At 45.8% G+C, this 21,264-nt stretch overlaps 1 protein-coding gene across 1 annotated transcript in view; it reads right to left on the minus strand.

Moving 5' to 3' along the window:
• The window catches only part of LOC126188413 (methyl farnesoate epoxidase-like), a 338,427-nt gene that overhangs the window by 265,098 nt on the left and 52,065 nt on the right, over positions 1-21,264 (minus strand). The gene's annotated exons all lie outside the window — the stretch shown is intronic.

The following is a 21,264-nucleotide window of genomic DNA, read 5'->3' on the forward strand; positions in this document are numbered from 1 at the left end:
TACATGACAGCCAGTTTTGTTACGATGTCCCATTGTTTATAAGGAAGTACAACGCTGCTCCTTTGCTTGTCTATAGTTCTTACACAAGAACGAATAACCGTACTTCAGTTGGTAAAGGATAGTCCAAGTTCAGTTGATTCTGAGTTGCCTTGGAGCTGTCTTCCAAGTGGGTATAGGGAATTATTTCGCTTGGTGTTTGATAGTATGGAGACTACTAAAGCTATATAGGCAGTTGAAGTCTAGGTTGTGGCCGGATTCAACTTATATTTTTCCAGTGTGATTAGAAAAAATATATTGCTCCTAGAAGTAAAATAGCATCCGGGTCCCGGGAAATGTGGTTTGGTAAACATATGATAGTTAGCCCGTCGCAATGGAAAGCGTGTCTCGGACTAATTGAATAGAGCTTTAATGGGAAAGAATAATTTTTAACGGTAATTTCACGTGATCGTAAAGTAGGTTCTTGTATCGTTCGCCCGTGAAAGGCGATGACAGAACATTAGCTCTCCCATGAGCATGCAACACGACTTGGCATGGACTTGAATAATGACTGAAGCAGTGCTGGAGGGAATTGACACCATGAATCCTGTAGGACAGTTCATAAATCCATAATAGTATGGGGGGTGGAGATCTCTTCTGAACAGCATATTGCAAGGCATCCCAGATATGCTCAGTAATGTTAATGTCTGGGGAGTCTGGTGGGCATCGGAAGTGTTTAAACTCAGAAGAATGTTCTAGAGCCACTCTGTAACAATTCTGGTCATGCGCGGTGTCGCATTGTCCTGCTTGAATTCCCCATGTCCGTCTGAATGCACAATGAACATGAATGGATGCAGGTGATCAGACAGGATGCTTACGTAAGTGTCACCTGTCAGAGTCGTATCTAGCTGTATCAGGGGTCCCGTATCACTCCAACTCCACACGCCCCACACCATTACAGAGCCGCCACCAGCTTGAACAGTCGCCTGCTGACATGCTGGGTCCATGGATTCATGAGGTTGTCTCCATACCCGTACACGTCCATTCGCTCGATACAATTTGAAACGATACTCGTCCGACTAGGCAAAATGTATCCAGTCATCAACAGTCCAGTGTCGGTGTTGACGGGCCGAGGCGAGGCGTAAAGTTTTGCGTCGGCTCCGAAAGACCATATCAATGATGTTTCGTTGAATGGTTCGCACGGTGAGACTTGTTGATGGCCGAGCATTGAAATCTGCAGCAATTTGCGGAACGGTTGCGCTTCTGTCATATCGAACGATTCTCTTCAGATATCGTTGGTCCCGTTCTTGCAGGATCTTTTCCCGGTCGCAGCGATCTCGGAGATTTGATGTTTTACCGGACTCCTGATATTCACGGTACATTCGTGAAATGGTCATACCGGAAAATCCTCACTTCATTGCTACCTCAGAAATGCTTTGTCCCACCGCTAGTACGCCCACTATAACACTACGTTCAAAACCACTTAAATCTTGATAACCTGCCACTGTAGCAGCAGCAACCGATCTAACAACTGCGCCAGATACTGGTTGTCTCATACAGGCGTTATCGATCGCAGCAACCTATTCTGTTTATATATCTATGTATTTGAATACACATTCCCATACCAGTTATTTGTCGCTTCAGTGTTATTCTTACATCAACTGCGTGTTTGTTACTAAGTTTTGCGGAGGGATATTTTCAATTTGGGTACTCTTAAACGCAATTTCTATGATGTCACGCTACAGCAATGCATTAAGCATTGATTCAAACGAAATAATATTATTACATTACAACGTTATCGGTTACCCGAAGCTGTGCTCTCATGTCAGTAGCTTTATTATGATGAGTGATGGCGGGTAAGCAAGCTACTGATTGTACAGTAAGATTACTTGCCCTCACGTGTCTGCGTGTTCAGGTAAGCATCCGCTCGCCCCCCTCCCAGGCTGACCCAACGCACAATGCGTTGGCATGTGCAGCGTCGCTGCAGAGCAGTGCGTAGAGAGGGATATAGCCAGGAGCACGCATCTATGTATCATGCTATTAATATACATTATACAATGTGATCGTTATACGACAAATAGTGTGGAAGTACGGATTAAACATAATAAAGACTGTTAAAGCATTGTATTCATTAGTTTGTATCGTATCACTTAGCCCACATAACAAATGAAAGCATTTTCAGAAATACGGCAAAGATCAAAAGTCGAAGAATATACACCTTTCACAAGAGTAAATATTTTCCCCTAGTTCGTGTAATATTCTTTAAATCAATAGGTGTCTGTACTACACCCTTTCTAAAGTAGCCTATGTTCTTCCTCAGGGTTCAAGCTTCCCCATACCAAATTTATCTAAATCGGCTCATCGGGTTGGTTGTCGAAACGTAACAGACAGAGCTACTTTGGCTTTTGTACTATTGGTGTGATAAAACTTTCAGTTACGACGTCTTTTTTTTGTGATCCGATTTTGATGAAATAAAGCCAATACAGTGCCCCAAGCCGTGCTCCAGGCACCTGTGAAATCCCCATGAAAGAGATTAGTGTGTTCAATCAGACAAACAAATGGACACAGCAGTTTTACAGATTTATTATTAGTATAGATTTTATGTATTATTATTATTATTATTGTTATTATTATTATTATCATGAAGATCCTGCACATTTGCGGCATGTTAAAACTGGGGTAATAGCAAGTTGTATTTGTAAGGTGAAATGGTGAGCAATGTTTAATTTATAGCAGACTTTTAGAATCTGTGAATCATGAAAGTAATGATATTTGTGTGCAAATTAAATATAAATGAAGAAGTGAAGTGTCGTCGACCATTTCTCATCTTGCCTTAAGAAAACTGTATCGCTGCATAAGCTCTGAACAAACTAATATCATAACTGAAATGCGACCAGAGGTGCGCATCACACCAAGGAACACAGAATTGTTCTACGTGCATCGTACACTGTCAGCCTGTGGCCGCCCACTGGAGGAGGGCTGGATTACTTACAATCTGTTTAAAGTTACTTGATAGCTGACGTCTGTCGCTTGGCGCTACAGTGTTGTCACATGTCTCTCGGTTAAAGGCGACATGCAAACACTGCCGGTCACTTATCAGGTGCCGAAATGCTGCTCAAGTAACGCAGATTGGTGTTGGAAGCTGCTGCCATCATGAACGTCGGGAACGCGAGATGCTCTGTCCACAGCTGATTTTAAATGGCCAGTGACTGAACTGCGGCAGACAAAGCATTTTGTAGCCCTCAGTTTACACTCATGTCCTAACTTAACCACAACCACTTGTTATGAAGATGATATCTGTTCATTCGGACATGTCCGAATGAACAGATACCATCGGTGACCGCGCAGCTCTTTAGAATAAAACGATAATTAAATCAAGACCCTAAGCTTCGAAAAGGCATTGATATACATCAACGGGGACAGATGAAAATGTGTGCCCCGACCGGGATCTCCTGCTTACATGGCAAACACTCTATCCATCTGAACCACCGAGGGCACAGAGGATAGTGCGACTGCAGGGACTATCTCGCGCACGCCTCCCGCGAGATCCACATTCTCACCTTGTATGTCCACACACTATATTCGTAGTGCCGCTGCCCATTATACTCATTACTCGCGGCAGACAATTTGGCCGAGTCCCGTAAGAGTTAGGGCAATGCGTGTGCATCCGCACAGAAGAAGGTCAATGGCCGGTCAGCCATAACTATATGAAGATGGTATCTATTCTTTCGGACGTGATCGAAAGAACAGATACCATCGGTGACAGTGCAGCTCTCTTGAATGAAACGCTAATTATTAGATTAAAATGGGGAGCGTGCAAGGCATAAGTTACTGCAGTCGCACTATCTTCTGTGCCCTCGGTGACTCAGATAGATAGAGCGTCTGCCGTGTAAGCAGGAGATTCCGGGTTGGAGTCCCGGCCAGGGCACACATTTTCAACTGTCCCCGTTGATGTACATCAACGCCTGTCGCCAGCTTAGGGTCTTGATTTAATTACCGTTTCACAACCTCTTGATGTGCAATCTATCTGAGAAAACGACGGTTAGCAACCTGCAGTAGAACTCTTAATCACGCTCGCTTTGCTCATGGCTATTAAAGCTGACCTGCATAGGCAAATCCAAGACAGAAAAAATTCAGTTTCAGAGACAATAGCAAACTGTAATTTCTCGATCCTGGGTAAAAGCCATTTGCAGATTATACGGACACGCAGATTTCGAATGAAAGGAGAATGATAGGAAGAAAATAAGAGCAAAACAAAAGTTTGTACGACGATGAAAATGATACAACCAAAGATTAAAAATAAAAAATAGATTAAAACTAATTAATTGAGAATAAAAATAACCAGGTTTAAAAAGAAAAGAAGTGTTACCACCTGATGACATCAGAACACTTATCTTTTGCACCACAGACTGTGACGTTACCACTGCGCAGTGGAAGACCTAAGATTGTAGCGTTATATTAATTTATCTGTAAAACCGCTAACAACATAATTTTCTGCTTTCAAAAAGTTCAGTTTTACACCATGTCATATGAACTTTACCTAATGTAAGCTGATCCCGGTGATGGTTGAATATGTGAAGCCGAATGGTGTCTTGTGCAAAAGAATCCAACAGTCTGTGGTTAGCGGTACGTACGAAATGTGCGTATTACGTTACCAACGTCTAGCGTGTGTGTTTTGTTTTGGGGGCGTTTATTATGTGTGATGAAATGCGAAATAAAAAGGCTGGTCACAGGATTCGGAATCAAAACACAACAAGAAAGAAAGCCAGACAAGGAAATGAAAGTTAACTGATGATTTGTTGGGGCAGTTTGGCAACAGCGTTGAACACTCTGATTGGAGGAAGACACCTCCAACATGTGAAGTGTCAGCTATCAAGTAATTTAATCAGACTATAGCGCGAGCAGGCTCAGTCCAGCCTGGTGCACCAGATCGCGCTCTACGTCGGCTGACATTTACCGGGCTGGCCCATCGGCCTGCTGGGCTGACAACTACTTATGTGCTACAGTGCAGGCTGAACTCACTCTCAAGGGACCCTTTTGATCTCGAACACTCGGCACCGCACGAAACCATGCTTAGAATAACATTCGATCATAAAAACAACATTGACCTGTGTCATTGCCATGCAAAACTCAGCACTTTTCTGCTAAGCCATCAGACGGCGACATGTTCAACCAGCACGAGCAAGGGCTAGAGGTTGCGTTAATGGTATAGCTGCAGCACGAATGTATATTTTAGAGTATTCCCATGTGGGCTACTATGTGTACTGTTATATGAAGAGAATTAATCGTACGAATGTGGTCCAAATATTAGTGAGAAAGATGTGACGTACTGAATATTGAATTAAAATCGGGGTAGAGGATAGCGAGTTCGCTGATATGTTATACAACATAATATCTCCGTAATACAATGGGGAAGACACAGAAATACACGATGTTACGTTTGAGAGATACACCGATTTTGAAGAATAGGAAGAAACTGAACCTAAAGGCGGCTGTCCAAGCAGTATACGACGTTCATCTCCAGAGCAACAAGAGCAGCTCAGTCAAAGTGAGTCTGAATTATCTATACCAGAAAAGTTGAATGCCAGAAGATACTGATGACAGCGTACTTCGTAACATTTATAAAGACTACTAGCTATTCCGGTAATGCATTGCAATTGCTAAATATATATGGGAATTGCATGTACATCCTAAATTCCTTGCCCCACCCCCCTCACTCTACCCACTTCCTGTCTGTCCCATTTCCATGTGCATGTTCAGTAGCTCCGTGGATGTCCTTGTCCCTCCTTCTCTCTAGGCATAACCTCCTCCCCCCTCTCTCTGTCCATTTCCTCCTCCGTCCTCTCTATGTCCATTTCCGTGTGAATGTTCAATAGGGTATCGTGTAAAAATTTGAAGTAAATACGTCAAGATCATTTCTAGTTTTTTGGTAATAGCCTTTTCCCTTTATATATTACATACATAATATAGTACAAAAATATATAGCCTATGTCCATCCCATTGTTCATCAGAGTATCGCGTAAAAGCAAATAAAGGAAATTGGTCAGTAACTCACATATATAAGTTTTGCATCACCTCGGTTCCGAGAGTTCCGGAACCTGTACAGAAAATTGCAATAGAGATCAGCATTAACACCATTTCCGCCCTTTTTGTTGCTCATGAAAATCACACATTTCATGTTGTATCACAATACAGCGAGACTTTCAGAGGTGATGGTCCAGACTGCTGTATACACCGGTACCTCTAATACCAAGCAGCACGCCCTCTTGCATGCCTGTGTTCGTCGTGGCATACTATCCAAAATTTTATCAAGGCACTGATGGTCCAGATTGTCCCACTTCCCAACGGCGATTTGGCGTAGATACCTCTGAGTGGTTGGTGGGTCATGTCATCCATAAACAGCCCTTTTCAGTCTATTCCAGGCATGTTAGATAGGGTCCACGTCTGGAGAACATGCTCCCCACTCTAGTCGAGCGATGTCGTTATCTTGAAGAAGGTCATTCACGAGACCTGCACGATGAGGGCGCGAATTGTCGTCCGTGAAGACGAATGCCTCGCCAATATGCTGCCGATATGGAATTCGTGGCGGGTCGCATCAAACCAGTCAGAAGACTAATGGGAAAAAAAGATTGCACTATCGGTCGTCATTCATGTATCGTACAGCCGTTACGGCGCCATACATGACCGCCAGCGGCGTACGCTGGTCCCACATAATGCCACCCCAAAACAGCAGGGAACCTCCCTCCACCTTGCTGCACTCACTGGACAGTGTGTCTAAGGCGTTCAGCCTGATCGGGTTGCCTCTAAAGACGTCTCCGACGATTGTCTGGTTGAAGGCATATGCGACACTCATCGGTGAAGACAACGTGATGCCAATCCTGAGCGGTCCTTTTGGCAGGTTGTTGGGCCCATCTGTACTGCGCTGCATAGTGTCGTGGTTGCAAAGATGGACCTCGCCATGGACGTCGGGAGTGAAGTTGCGCATCATGCAGCCTACTGCGCACAGTTTGAGTCGTAACACGACGTCCGTGGCTGCATGAAAGCATTATTCAACATGGTGGCGTTGTTGTCAGGGTTACTCCGAGCCATAACCCGTAGGTAGCTGTCAGCCACTGCAATAGTAGGCCTTGGGTTGCCTGAGCGAGGCATGTCATCGACAGTTCCTGTCTCTGTGTATCTCCTCCATATCCGAACAACATCGCTTTGGTTCACTCCGAGACGCCTGGACACTTCCCTTGTTGAGATCCCTTCCTGGAACAAAGTAACAATGCGGACGCGATCGAACTGCGGTAGTGACAGTCTAGACTTGGTTGAACTACAGACGCTGCTCATGCATGCGGGTTTAGTAACATTTCTGAACAGTCAAAGGGACTGTGTCTGTGATACAATATCCACAATCAACGTTTAGCTTCAGGAGTTCTGGGAACCGGGGTAATGCAAAACTTTTGATCCAGGGCAAAAGCACCACAAACGCAAAGAGCTGGTGCTAGTGCCAGTTATTGGCCGATTTACTTCAAACTTTTATATTTTTACAGGATACTCTAATGAACTCTTTGATAGACTTTTACAACATTTTACAAAAATATATAGCCTATGTCCGTCCGAACGTTCATTAGAATGACGAGAAAAAGTTCGTAGTAAATCGGTTAAGAACTTTTCGAGATTTTCGGTAACAACGTTTCCTCTTTATACATTACATATGTAAATATATATTATACACATAACTGTCAAAGGTTTTTTGTTATGTAAACACGCAACAGCAAAACTGTCAAACTGAGAAAATTTTTTTTGTTTGCTTTATCATACCAAAAATACCATTACAATCCAGAATTAAGAACATACATAAATAAACGAATCACATGGCTCGAAACGTTCTCAAATTATGGCTTTTTATAATTGATTTTAATTTTCGCTTTTTACGTGGGATTTTACAAAAATCTCCCTTCACAGAAATGAACACAAAGACAAAATCAACCAAAGTGGTCAAGCAGTTGTCAGGTGATGACCTTTCATCCATACGGCAAATGATTTTTATTTCCATAGAAGAAGATTACAATGGTTTCTATGGCAAACTGAGGCGCTATAAGTGCATTAAAAGTAAAACATATTGCTCATTAAATGTAAATTGTGTGTCTAGCAAAAGACGAGCAGGAGTTCGTATCAAAGGAAGCAGACTCTGCAATTACAAACAGTAAAAGAGCATGTAATATCGCAGTTTTCTTGAGCAGGTTAGTTTGAATCTACAGGCTTTTTCAGATTAATCATGTTCTGTGTTCCATCACTGTGAAAATATGGAAGCAGATGCCCTACAAAAGTCATCAGAGGGATCCGGGATGGAGGAAGGAGCGGTGTGATCTGGGAAAAATCTTCATGGCATTCCCTGTGCAATATCGTCATTCTGGAAGGCACAATGCATCAAGACAAGTATTCCCCTGCCCAACAGTCACGGGAGGGATCCGGGCCAGAGGAGAGAGCGTTGTGGTCTGGGGAATACCTTGGTGGCATTCCCTGTGCAATATCGTCATTCTGGAAGGCACAATGCATCAACGCAAATATTCTCCTACCCTACAGACATCGGAGGGATCCGGGCCGGACGAGGGAGCGTTGTGGTCTGGGGAATATCTTGGTAGCATTCCCTGTGCGATATAGTCATTCTGGAAGGCACAATGCATCAACACAAATATTCTACTACCCTACAGACATTGGAGTGATCCAGGCCGGACGGGGGAGCGTTGTGGTCTGAGGAATATCTTGGTGGCATTCCCTGTGCGATATCGTCATTCTGGAAGTCACAATGTATCATCACATATATACTCCTACCCTACAGACATCAGAGTGATCCGGGCCGGAGGAGAGAGCGTTGTGGTCTGGGGAATATCTTTATGGTATTCCCTGTGCAATATCGTCATTCTGGAAGGCACAATGCGTCAACACAAGTATTCCCCTAGCCTACAGTCATCCGAGGGATCCGGGCCAGAAGAGGGAGCGTTGTGGTCTGGGGAATATCTTGGTGGCATTCCCTGTGCGATATCGTCATTCTGGAAGGCACAATCCATCAAAACAAGTATTCCCATACCCTACAGTCATCGGAAGGATCCAGGCCGGAGGAGGGAGCGTTGAGATTTGGGGAATATTTTGGTAGCATTTCCTGTGCGATATCATCATTCTGGAAGGCACAATGCATCAACACAAATATTCTCCTACCCTACAGACATCGGAGTGATCCGGGCTGGAGGGGGGAGTCTTGTGGTGTGAGGAATATCTTGGTGGCATTCCCTGTGCGATATCGTCATTCTGGAAGGCACATTGCAGCAACACAAGTATTCCCCTGCACTACAGTCATCGGAGGGATCCGGGCCGGAGGAGAGAGCGGTGAGGTCTGGGGAATGTGTTGGTGACATTCCCTGTGCAATATCGCCATTCTGGAACGCACAGTGCATCAACACAAGTATTCCCCTACCCTACAGTCATCAGAGAGATCCAGGCCGGAGAAGGGAGCGTAGTGGTCTGGGAAAAATCTTGGTGGCTTTCCCTGTGCGATATCGTCATTCTCGAAGGCTCAGCACATCAACACAAGTATTCCCCTACCCTACAGTCATCAGAGAGATCCGGGCCAGAGGAGGGAGCATTGTGATCTGGGGAAAATCTTCGTGGCATTCCCTGTGCGATATCGTCATTGTGGAAGGCACAATGCATCAACACAAGTATTCACCTGCCCTATTGTCATCGGAGGGAGCCAGGCTCGAGGAGAGAGCGTTGTGGTCTGGGGAATATCTTGGTGGCATACCCAGTGCTATATCGTCATTCTGGAAAGCACAATGCATCAAAACAAGTATTCCCCTACCCTAAGGTCATCGAAGGGATGCGGGCCAGAGGAAGGAGCGTAGTGGTCTGGGGAATATCTTGGTGGCATTCCCTGTGCGATATCGTCATTCTGGAAGGCACAATGCATCATCACGTATATTCTCCTACCCTACAGACATCAGAGGGATCCGGGCCGGAGAAGGGAGCGTTGAGGTCTGTAGAATATCTTGCTGGCATTGGTGGCATTCCCTGTGCGATATCGCGATTCTGGAAGGCGCAATGTATCAACACAAGTATTAACCTACCCTATAGTCTTTGGAGGGATCTGGGCCGGAGGAGGAAGCGTTGTGGGCAGGGGAATATCTTGGTGGCATTGGTGGCATTCCCTGTGCGATATTGGCATTGTGGAAGGCACAATGCACCAACTCAAGTATTCCCCTACCCTACAGCCATCAGAGAGTTCTGGGCCGGAGGAGGAAGCATACTGGTCTGGGGAATATCTTGGTAGCATTCCCTGTGCGATATCGTCATTCTGGAAGGCACAATGCATCAACACTAGCATACCCCTGCCCTACAGTCATCAGAGGGATCCGGGCCGGAGGAGGGAGCACTGTGGGCTGGGGAATATCTTGGTTTCATACAGTCATCACATGGATCCAGGCCGGAGGAGGCAGCGTAGTGGTCTGGGTAATATCTTGGTGGCATTACCAGTGCGATATCATCATTCTGGAAGGCACAATGCATCAAGCATTCCCCTATCCCACAGTCATCAGAGAAATCCAGGCCGGAGGAGGGAGCTTAGTGGTCTGGGGAATATCTTGGTGGCATTGGCGGCATTCCCTCTTAGATATCGTCATTGTGGAATGCACGATGCATCAACACAAGTATTCCCCTGCACTACAGTCATTGGAGAGTTCCGGGCCAGAGGAGGGAGCGTTGTGGGCTGGGCATATCTTGGTGGCATTGGTGGCATTCCCTGTGTGATATCGTCATTGTGGAAGGCACAATGCATCAACACAAGTATTTCCCTACCCTACAGTCATTGGAGGGATCCCGTTCGGAGTAGGGACCGTTGTGTTCTGGGGAATATCTTGGTGGCATTCCCTGTGCGATATCGTCATTCTAGAAGGCACAATGCATCAACACAAATATTACCCTACCCTACAGTCATCGGAGGAATCTAGGCCAGAGGAGGGAGCATTGTGGTCTGGGGAATATCTTGGTGGCATTCCCTGTGAAAAATCGTCATTCTGGAAGGCACAATGCATTAACCCAAATATTCTCCTACCCTACAGATCCGGGCTGGAGGACAAAGCGTTGTGGTCTGCGGAATATCTTGGTGGCATTCCCTGTGCGATATCATCATTCTGGAAGGCACAATGCATCAAGCATTCCCCTATCCTACAGTCAGCAGAGAATTCCAGGCCAGAGGAGGGAGCTTAGTGGTCTGGGGAATATCTTGGTGGCATTGGTGGCATTCCCTGTGAGATATCGTCATTGTGGAATGCACAATGCATCATCACAAGTATTCCCCTGCACTACAGTCATTGGAGGATTCCGGGCCAGAGGAGGGAGCGTTGTGGGCTGGGCATATCTTGGTGGCATTGGTGGCATTCCCTGTGTGATATCGTCATTGTGGAAGGCACAATGCATCAACACAAGTATTTCCCTACCCTACAGTCGTCGGAAGGATCCGGTTCGGAGAAGGGAGCGTTGTGGCCTGGGGAATATCTTGGTGGCATTCCCTGTGCGAGATCGTCATTCTGGAAGGTACAATGCATCAACACAAGTATTCCCCTGCCATATAGTCATCAGAGGGATCCAGGCCAGAAGAGGGAGCGTTGTGGGCTGGGGAATATCTTGGTGGAATTCCCTGTGCGATATCGTCACTCTGGAAGGCACAATGCATCAACACAAGTATTCCCGTACCCTACAGCCATTGGAATGATCTGGGCCAGAGGAGGGAGCGTTGTGGTCTGAGGCATATCTTGGTGGAATTCCCTGTGCGATATCGTCATTCTGGAAGGCACAATCCATCAACGAAAGTATTCCACTGCCCTACAGTCATTGGAGGGATCCGGGCCGGAGGAGGGAGCTTTGTGGCCTGTGGAATATCTTGGTGGCATTCCCTATGCGATTTCGTCATTCTGAAAGGCACAATGCATCACAACAAGTATTCCCCTACCCTACACTCATCAGAGAGTTCCAGGCCGGAGGAGGGAGCTTTGTGGTCTGGGGAATATCTTGGTGGCAATCCCTGTGCGATATCGTCATTCTGGAAGGCACAATGCATCAACGCAAGTATTCCGCTACACTACAGTCATCAGAGGGATCCAGGCTGTAGAAGGGAGCGTTGTGGTCTGGGGAATATCTGGTGGCATTCCCTGTGCGATATCGTCATTCTGGAAGGCACAATGCATCAACACAAGTATTCCCCTACCCTACAGTCATTGGAGGGATCCGGGCCGGAGGTGGGAGCGTAGTGGTCTTGGAATATCTTGGTGGGATTCCCTGTGCGATATCGTCATTGTGGAAGACACAATGCATCAACACAATTATTCCCCTACCTTACAGTCATCGAAGGGATCCAGGCCGGAGGAGGGAGCGTAGTGGGCTGGGAAATATCTTGGTGGCATTCCCTGTGTGATATCGTCATTCTGGAAGGCACAATGCATCAAAGCAAGTATTCCCCTACCCTACAGTCATCGGACGGATCCGCCCGGAGGAGGGAGCATTGTGGTCTGAGAAATATCTTGGTGGAATTCCCTGTGCAATATTGTCATTCTGGAAGGCACAATGCATCAACACAAGTATTCCCCTGCCCTACAGACATCGGAGAGATCCGGTCCGGAGGATGGAGCGTAGTGGTCTGGGGAATATGTTGGTGGCATTCCCTGTGCGATATCGTCATTCTGGAAGGAACAATGCATCAATACAAGTATTTCCCTACCCTACAGTCATCGGAGAGATCCGGGCCGGAGGAGGGAGCATAGGGGTTGGGGAATATCTTGGTGGCATTCCCTGTGCGATATCGTCATTCTGGAAGGCACAATGCATCAACACAGTATCTCCCTGCCCTACAGTCATCGGAGGGATCCGCCCGTAGGAGGGAGCATTGTGGTCTGGGGAATATCTTGGTGGCATTCCCTGTGCGATGTTGTCATTGTGGAAGGCACATTGCATCAACACAAGTATTCCCCTACCCTACAGTCATCGGAGAGCTCCTGGCCAGAAGAGGGATCGTAGGGGTTGGGGAATATCTTGGTGGCATTCCCTGTGCGATATCGTCATTCTGGAAGGCACAATGCATCAACACAGTATCCCCCTGCCCTACAGTCTTCGGAGGGATCCGGGCCGGAGTAGGGAGCGTTGTGGTCTGGGGAATATCTTGGTGGCATTCCCTGTGCGATATCGTCATTCAGGAAGGCACAATGCATCAACACAATTATTCCCCTGCCCTACAGTCATCGGAGCGGTCCGGGCTGGAGGTGGGAGCTTTGTGGTCTGGTGAATATCTTGGTTGCATTCCCTGTGCGATATCGTCATTCAGGAAGGCACAATGCATCAACACATGTATTCCCCTTACCCTTGGGAACCATGTTCATGCTTTCGTCACGATGGTATCTACCAGTAGGAAAATGCAACATCTCACACCACTTGCAGTGTACGTGCGTGGTTCGAAGAGGGCCAGGGTGAGTTTACTGTACTCCCGTGGCCACCAGGCTCTCCATATTTAATCCCAATCGAGAATTTATGGGACCACCTCAGTTGGGCTTTTCTAGTCCTGGCTCCTTAACTGAAAAACACCGTGCGGTTGGCCACGACACATTTTGGTTCCACATCATTGTCGATACCTTTCAGAATCTCCCTGACTCCCTGCCTGCACGCGGGTGTCGTTCGTTTCTAGGCGCTCAGTCCAGAACCGCGTGACTGCTGCGGTCGCAGGTTCGAATCCTGCCTCGGGCATGGCTGTGTGTGATGTCCTTAGGTTAGTTAGGTTTAAGTAGTTCTAAGTTCTAGGGGACTGATGACCACAGATGTTAAGTCCCATAGTGCTCAGAGCCATTTGACCCATTTGAACCCTGCCTGCAGGAAGGTTGTTATTTAGACTTTTGGGAGGTGTTACACTAATGTTACTGGACAGTGTGTGTCTATAGCTAAAACTATAAACGGTGTAATAAAAGCACCTGGATCGTTTCCCATGTCGGCTACATCAGTGTTTGACCTTAGGGCTAAAAACACTGTATGCTGAGTTATTAAAATGTGTAATCAGACTATGAATTTGAAGCTACTAGTCTCCAAAATCTAGATCGCTAGATATAGTGTTCAGTCTAGAAATACTTTGCTAGAGATTGGTGTTGGAAGAACGTTTCATCACTGGAATTATTTTTTGATCACCAAAATTTGTGCCTTTGCGTTAGGTTAAGTGCCAAACCATTCTGCAAAGTTTCATGGAGTGAAAGAGAGCGTGTGAAATTATTTATGTTGGTTCGTCCATCGAAGAGAATTTTATGTCCAATGTCAACTATGTTGCTGTAGGCCTTACGTTGACACTGGGCTCACTCTTTCCCTTCGTTCAGCATCACTACTAACCCAAGCGCAAAACACGATACTCTACAGGTGCATGTACACTTAACAGATAACGGCACGTGTAACATCCACTTTCCACTTAGCAGCATAGATGTCCGTGGCGGAGAGGCAAGAGGGGCACTTTTCACCTCCTGGCCGATTCGTTGATGCGGCTGCCATTTCGGCGTTTTATTACTGTGAAAATGGATTAAAACCTTTACAGATCAGTGTCGGTAATAGCGTCTGCACGGTGGATTGACAGACTGAGTGGGAAAAGCTTTCTTTTTAATCAAAATTTGTAGTTATGACGGGGATCTGCGTTTCACTGCAGAGCTATTGGTATACATCGCCTGGTTCGGTACCGGGTACCGCTGGATATCGTCGCCGACACACATCTTCTTCACGTACATACCATTCTCAAAGCGAGTATCGCTGACGACGTGATGTTTAGGTGAAGCGTTGCTGACGACTGTACGCTTCCAACATACCCTCTACCAGCCAGTCAGAGGGCAGTGAATGGCCACGTAGAGGCCACAGAGCTGGCTGACGAGAGTGATCCTTGATCGACCTGACGCTCTTTTCGTAGTCACCTTTTGATCCATCCAGACATGCCTTCCGCATTCTTCTTCGGGCAGTACGCCCTCTGGAATGAATCTGGTACACCAACCAGTTTTTGAAACTCATTCAGTTGTTCTGCTTTAGCATTCCTTCAGATTATCCAGTCCTGAACACCTTCATCCCGCAGTCTCCCATCCCTCGTCAAGTCTTGAAAAAACGTCTTTTGTCTTTTTCTGTCGCTTTCTCGTTCAGTCGTTACGGACTTGACGAAAGAAAGCAGTCCAATACACAGGCGCATGGATTGCGTCGAACGTTTCCGACACATCATAAACGTGAGACCCGCTTATTTGCAAGTCATCCATCCCCGATTCCCGTAAGGTCACGCTTGCTTCGCAGTCGAGTCACCACACTACCATTTCTTTGTGGACAAGGAAAACACATGTTATTTTGCTGATTCTATATCCAGTTTTACACGACTCAGCTACTTATTGTGGCACAGCTGCAACAACACAAGCATGCTATGGTGTAGATGTGTACATCTGTACTTAATTATACACTGAAGAGCCAAAGAAACTGGTACGTCTGCCTAATATCGTGGACAGCTCCCGCGAGCACGTAGAAGTGCTGCAACGCGACGTGGCATGGAACCGACTGAAGTCTGAAGTAGTGCTGCAGGGAACTGACACCATGAATTCTGCAGGGCTGTCCGTAAATCAGTAAGAAGACGACAGGGTGGAGACCACTTTCGAACAGCACGTTGCAGGGCATCCCAGATATGCTCAGTAATGTTCATGTCTGGGAAGTTTGGTGACCAGCGGAAGTGTTTAAACTCAATAGAATGTTCCCAGAACCACTGTGTAGGTATTCTGCACATGTGGGGTGTCGTATTGTCCTGCTGGAGTTGCCCAGGTCCGTCTGAATGCACAATGGACATGAATGAACATAGGTGATCAGACAAGATACTTATATCCGTGTCACCTGTCAGGGTCCTATCTAGACGTATCAGTGGTTACATATCAGTCCAACTGGACACGTCCCACACTGTTACAGAGCCCCCATCAGCTTGAACAGTCCCCCACTGACATGCAGAGTCCGTGGATTCATGAGGTTGTATCCTTACCCGTACACGTCCATCCGCTCGAAACAATTTGAAACGAGACTCGTCCGATCAGGTGACATATTTCCAGTCATCAGCAGTCCAAATTTGGTGTTGATGGGCTGAGGCAAGCGAGGCGTAAAGCTTTGTGTCGTGGAGTCATCAAGTGTACACCAGTGGGCCTTCGGCTCCGAAAGCCCATATCGATCATATTTCGTTGAACGATTCGCACGGTGACATTTGTTGATCGCCCAACATTGAGATCGTACCAATTTGCGGAATGGTTGCACTTCTACCGCGTTGAACGATTCTTTTCAGTCAACATTGATTCCTTGCTTTCAGGATATTTTCCGGCCTCAGTGATGTCGGAAATTTGATGTGTTACCGGATTCCTGATATTCACGGTACACTCGTGAAATGGTCATATGGGAAAGTGCCCACTTCGCCGCTACCTCGGAGATGCTGTGTCCCATCGCTCGACTGTAATACCACGATGAAACTCACATCTTGATAACCTGCCGTTGTAGCAGCAGTAACGGATCTAACAACTGCGCCAGACACTTGTTGTCTTATATAGGCGTTGCCGACCGTTGCGCCGTATTCTGTTTACATATCTCTGTATTTGAACACGCATGCCTGTACCAGTTTCTTTGGCGCTTCAGTGTAGATCCAGACATATTAGTCGGTAAAGGCAAATACAAATCTGAACACAATAGTCGAAAAAGGCGAATACCATTTTGTGTGCTAGATCAAAGAGGAAAAAGTGTGACATTTAAAGGTCGGAAAACGTGGACTCCAGGATTGGGACGGAACGCCTCCTGCAGTCCCAGAGCTACGAATTTCGCATTCCAGTCAGCATCCTGGACGCTATTGTGATGAACTGCAAAGACGAGCCTATTGTAGGTTGTTAAAAGCTCATTCTACAGGCCAGTCTGAGGGTGATTTTGGAGGTTTCCCACATTTATGTAGTCGGAAATTGATTCTGAGCTACTCTTTGCCTTCTCAACCTAAGAAATATAGCTTTCCGGACACATTGTTGTTTTTCAACTGCAGTTACGTCAGCCGAAACTAGAAATCTCGAACGTAATGCAATTAATCCATTGACACGGCCAGCCTGTACATGGTTTTAGGCGGTTTCTTACATCTGACTAGTGAATACTCGGCTGGTACCCCTCTGGTACCCTACCTCATTTACACGATTCGCAAACATTTAGTTAACGTTCACGAAATTTCACGTGGGATGACACTAGGCGCGGTCAGCGGGGGTACACAAATTCCATCGCGGGGGTTGACTTGGAAGGGCAGGGAGGGGCGTGGGAGGGGGAGAGATGGTGACAGGAGGGGCATCCTGCAACTCTCTACCACTGACATTGCCAAATGCAGTAGTTAATATGGCGATCCCGTGACGATAAGCGATGCAGGCCAGGACCAAGAAGAGGAGGAATAGAATAAATCCAATAACATGAAAAGTTATGAACTTTTATAGGCAAAAAATGTCATGTAATTGAATAAACCTTTTTTAAAGTTTATTTCCTGTTTCTTTATTTGGAGGAGTATTAATGTGGTATATCTGTTGATTTGCAGCAGGGTTATTTCAATCATTCTAACTTTTTTTTACTATTTCAGATTTTCAATTTCAGTTTCACTTGAAATTATGGGAATATGAATGAAGGACTTTTTAAATATTTTCTAGCTTCATTTGGTTGGCTGGTTGGTTCGGGGGAAGGGAGCAAACAGTGAGGTCATCGGTCCTATCAGTTTAGGGAAGGATGGGGAAGGAAGCTGGCAGCGACCTTTCTAAGGAACCATACCGGCTTCTACCTGAAGCGATTTAGGGAACTCATGGAAAACCTAAATCATAATGGCCGGACTCAGGTTTGAACCGTCGTCCTCCCGAATGCGAGTCCAGTGTGGCAACCACTGTGCAACCTCGCTAGGAAGTTTTATTTCATAACTCGTAGGACATCCTGGATATAATCATGGGAGCGTGTAATTTCACGCTGTTGAATCAAAAAAGGGGTATCAATATTCAAACTAAAAATTTTCCCCCTCTTGAGAAAATTTCTGCAAATGCCAATGCTTAAATGTGTGGAAATGGAAAAGAACTGCTAAATTGAAGCTGCTGAATGGCTAGGAGACTTTCCACACAATATTTAACATCCATACTATTTGTGATGTTTGTGATGTGGAAGGAAGGAAGATTGAAGAGGAGAACAGCAGTAAAAGTAAAAGGATGGAGGGCAGTAATACATTATCGTTTCTATAAGCTCCAGACGCTACAGAACTGTTTGAAGAGCACTTGACCGCGAAAGGCAAAAGTCCCGAGTTCGAGTCTCGGTCCGGCACACAGTTTTAATCTGTCACGAAGTTTCATATCAGCGCACACTCCGCTGCAGAGTGAAAATCTCATTCTGGCAGGGCATATGGTGTCATATGAATCCTCACCATCGCAGAACGCATTGGAAACACCAACATAAATACCTCACCCTTCTTAACAAATGTCATTCCTGATTGCTGACAGACGACTGCCGATTGCCCTTGCGTCAGCTGCAGCTACTCAGTGTGAGGGGAAGCTATGGAGGTCCACCATCAGTATGACTAGCAGTCTTTTATGGAACAACGAGTCCGGCTAGAAGGACGCTGCTGCTACCCATTGCACTGCCAACTTCCAAGACCACACTAATGGGGCACAGGCGCCGCCCTAACGCTGCAGGCCTGCTCAAGAGGCTTGACCTGCGTGTACTGGATGCTGTCCGTCATCCGCCTTCGAGTGCGTGTGTGCTGCTGCTGCTCATCCCGTTCCTGTGGCAGACACCAACGCTGCCGGCTCTTATTTCCTAAATAGCGGCTGAGAGTTGACCCCTTTGTGCCAGCAAGTACTTCTGGTGGACCTGGGTCGTAACTCCCGGGTGCAAATCTTCGACGTCCACGAGTGCACTTTGGAAATCGACACACGGAACTGGAGGCCGGCGGATCCCGTGGTCGATGGCCGCCTGTGATGCAGCAGCTGCCACCTCGCACATCACTGTGCTGTTCAGTACTGCAAGACAAGAGCAAGACCGCCTTCCGTCACTGACAAGGCGCTGCTCCGCCAGCCCGGCTGCAGTGCGGCACTTGGAAAGACAACCCTTTATTACTTCATAATAAATATATTATTGTCAATGAAGTTTTCTTGGCGCTCTGTAGCATAACTAGGATCTCACCACAACATCCTGCCCGACTCTCTCCTGACAGCTGTAGGAGTCTGGGACTGGACCCCTGTACAATTAATACACTCTGTGGGATATTCAGAACTGTTGCTAAAATGTTCATGATGAATATATCCGTTCGAGTTGTACGTGACAAATCCTTTATTTCAATAAAATCGTACACAAGACCTGGTTTCACGGTGTAAATCCCATCTTCAGGCTCTTCAAAAAGCAAGGAGAACTAAGAGGGAGTCTATAAAAATTAACTATCAGTGAAAGAGCCCATAGAAATGTGAACATCATGTCATACCATCGTTGCGAACGAGAAAATCGTACCAGTCAAGTAGTTTATGAGACACCACGCAGAAGAGGCATGAAAAGGTTGTCTGAGTCAACCACTACCACACCGGGTAAACGAGTCCTAATCAAGAAAAACCATGAAAGTAAGAGCAAACAAGCACACTTTGCCAGTCTAATGTAACCAATGAACCGACTGTGAACGATCAGACATGTGACATGGGCTTAATACATTAAATGGGAGTATAAGAGCCGTGAAACGCCAATTTGTGAACCACAATGGTTATATATGCCACCTCCGGAGCTAATGCCGAGGGCGGGAGGGACCACCGAAGAAATCGTAGCTAACAACATGGCCACACACCCACGTTTTCTCCTGAACGCCATCCACTAATAACAGCGCTAAAACCAGATTATGTATGCATGGCATTAGCTAAGAAATGCCTCTGACAGAGCAAACAATAAAAGTAAGACATGAAATGTATAATGCAGCTCTCAAGGAAAAAAGTAATAAAATATGTAATGAAATTGTCAAGAGATAAAACCATGGTACGAAATATAAAATTAACAAAACTGCAGGATAATATTAAAATGTCCAAACTGACATACCACAAATTAAACATAATAGTGGAAGATATGTGAATCTGCAGAATACTTCACATTAATAGTGCAAGGCTATGGATGCAGATAGTGCAACACCACATGTAGGGTGACCTACATAATAATGGTGCATAAAATCTCCAGTAATTGGAGAAGCCAGCGTGACTAGTAAACTCCAAAAACTATTAAACATATACACAGCTACAGAGCTACACATTACATACTATGAAGAGGAACAACGTATTACGTACAATACCTTAAAAGAAATGTCGATCTTAGCTCTGAAAACTTCTTGTATAAATAATAAACAGCGAAGCTGTTGCAAAATGGAAGATTTGTTAAAACCCCTTTACCATGGTCTCAGCGTTTATAAAAACGTCTTATTTAGAAGGAGATACTGATAACTGGATTAATGTTGCGGTAGAGGTTGGTTAAAATATAGTCAAAATCTGTCAGTCAAATATAAACTTTCACCTCCATAATAAATTAAAATATGCGCAATAAGATTGTTGTCATATAGTATTTCCTCATCAATGTACAGCTAGTACATATATCATATCCTCTAGATACATTTAGTGCAGCTACTGTAGTTTCGGCCACAGCTACTCTAGCCAAGGGAACACTACACATTTTCTAACAGGCGTATACTGCAGAAGAAGAAATCGCTGACAGAGAAGTGGACCATTTCTGTAGGCGAGACGATGCACGTTGAGCATTTTCGTACGGGCAATACAAAAGCTGTAGTAGCTCGAAAGGTCGATGGAGAGTGATACTGAAAGGGGACAGTGTAGCACAGTGGGCGAGAGACAGCATATTGCAGTGTATGAGAAAGTGAAAATCAAGATAGATGGAACCACATTTGGATCTTTGCGAAGGCAAACATCATCCATACGATGGGAGACACATCATAGAAGTGTGGACGAAGGAAGCGGCAAATTTTTCAGTTAGTTACCGTTGGAGCACACCGTCACTGAAGGCATATGCAGAGAACATGGTACTGGAAACTAGTTAAGCAGAAGGTGGAGTTTGGACACTCAGAGGCGACACGCCGCAGCTATGGCAGACAACTGGAGGTTTATTGTGGCTGGTATTTGCTTCTATTAAAAGACTTGCCATGGTGGAGAAGAGCGACAATTCTGTAGGTGCGCAAGGGACATGTGCCAGTTCAGTGTGAGT

Source organism: Schistocerca cancellata, chromosome 5 (genome assembly GCF_023864275.1).
Source record: "Schistocerca cancellata isolate TAMUIC-IGC-003103 chromosome 5, iqSchCanc2.1, whole genome shotgun sequence".
In the NCBI taxonomy this organism is placed as follows: domain Eukaryota; kingdom Metazoa; phylum Arthropoda; class Insecta; order Orthoptera; family Acrididae; genus Schistocerca; species Schistocerca cancellata.